A 2,095-nucleotide genomic window follows, 5' to 3' on the forward strand; every position below is an offset into this window, starting at 1 on the left:
TAGTCATTGAGGAGGGGGCCACACCTCAGTGTGAGTCAAGTTACAAGTAGAATTTAGTCATGGAATAATATGCCTACCTCAGGCATCTTTGCTTACATTTAAATTATTCTTCCATTTTTCCCCCTAAATTTAACCTTTCTTTCCACTATCTCTAGTTCTCGTGTAAGCCCTCATCCTAAACACTCATTTATTTTTACTTTTTTCTCTCTTTTGTTCCACTGGTGTCACATAAGAGATTATGTTCAGTAAACTATCTTCTGGAGAAGAAAAATCAAAATGTGATCAAAGATAAGAGCTTACCAAATTTAAGTTTTAAAACTCTAAAATACCTAAGTGGTTTAATCACTGGTTGCCCCAAAGTATTCTTTGTTTCTTTTCCAAGAGGATGATAATTCTTCATATATTTCCTTTTCCCATATGGGCACCTTGGCTTTTAAAGTATTAATGCCATAGCTCACAGCTTCGAGGGATGCAGCCCTGTGGGCAGAGGACACAACAATGATAAAGCTTGCTTCTGACACTGGAACTAAGCCAAGTGGATGGAACACTGTTATGTGTTTGGCCATTGCTGCCTAATGTCACTACCAATTTTTCTGACTTCATTTTCTGCCATTGGTGGATATGCTTCATACTCTAAGCTAATGACTTTTTTCCCTTCAAAGTTATTCCTTGTAGTCCCTACAAATAGGGATATTGTACCACAGAGTGGAGAAATCACCAGCTGTGAGATTTCATCTACTGAAAATTTCTCAGATGTGAATTTCATTATATCTTTAGATTTCTCTTCAACTTCATTCATATCTTCCCAAGTGGAAGAGAAGCCCTATCCTCCTATTCCCCCCATTAGGGGGGAATTTTATCTCCTGAATGAAGCAGGAGGAGCTGATCTCCAACCTCGACATATCCTTGACGAACAGCACGTTACCTGATTTCTGACATCAGCCAATCTAGGATGGCGCGTTTCTCTCATTCCACAGCTGCAATGCTTTTATTTCTTGTGGCACAGAAATGGTCTCTGAGTGAATTCCTGCTATTTCAGCACTTTTTGCAAAATACTACACTACAACCTGGCTCCGTGGCACCATCCGGTTAGGGAAGCCTCCCGAGGTATCCCAGTCCGCGGAGGCGGAGGCGCCTTTGTACACGTTTTAAGAAGTGAGGAAAGTTCTATTGAAAGACTGCAATATTATCAACTTGAAAGTTTAAAACTTCAAAGTTAGTAAGTGATGCATCATTTTAGAATCATTTATATCTAATTAGATAATTTTTTAATTAGAACATTTGTTAGAAATAATTTTTTAATGTGTGATTTTGTTACTTTTCATTTTTAATGAGAAATATAAAAATGTTTTATGACTTGTAAAAATTAAAATAGATTAATTTGGACTAAATAATCTCTAATATATTATATTTTGCAGGTCTAAAATCTAGGACAGTGAATTTATTTACATCATGAGCAAATATGTATTATTATGATTTAAGGGGAAATAATCTCTGATAATTGGAAACCTGAAATGGTTATTTATATTGTATTCTAATACGATATAAACATAATTAAATAAAAGCTTTTTTTCAATTAATTTAACCCTAAAATTGTGATCACTAACTTAAAAAATATTAACAACAGTCAAAAAACAATTTCCACTTAGGTTCACATTTTTTTTGAAAAACTAACTGTATTAGTTTGCTAGGGTAAGAGATACCAGAGACAGTGGCTTAGACAACAGAAATTTATTTTCTTATAGTTCTGGAGGTTAGGACTCTTAGGTCAAGGACTCTCCATCCCCTAAGGGATTTTATTTTGACCCTTATATGAATATACTGCAAGAAAAGGAAAATAATGGAGAGTAATGAACATCTGAAAAGGCACTTACAGAAAAGTAAGACACATTATAAAACAATGACCAAAACGCAGAGAAAGACTATAATAAATGAGCTGAAAGATGTGAAGAAAATGTTAGAAGTCAGAAGAACATAAACTAGAATTATAAAAGCTCTTAAATGAGATGGGTAGACAACAGAAACACATAGAAAGAGATCTTACAGTTCTCAGAAAATAACTTTAAACATTTCAAATATGAAGCTTAAACTAGAA

General features: G+C 34.3%; 1 pseudogene; it reads right to left on the reverse strand.

The window, feature by feature from the left end:
• Nucleotides 1-338: 338 nt before the first annotated feature.
• LOC137766758 (molybdopterin synthase catalytic subunit-like) lies at nucleotides 339-902 on the reverse strand (annotated as a pseudogene).
• Nucleotides 903-2,095: the final 1,193 nt, after the last annotated feature.

This window comes from Eschrichtius robustus, chromosome 6, assembly GCF_028021215.1.
Source record: "Eschrichtius robustus isolate mEscRob2 chromosome 6, mEscRob2.pri, whole genome shotgun sequence".
NCBI lineage: Eukaryota > Metazoa > Chordata > Mammalia > Artiodactyla > Eschrichtiidae > Eschrichtius > Eschrichtius robustus.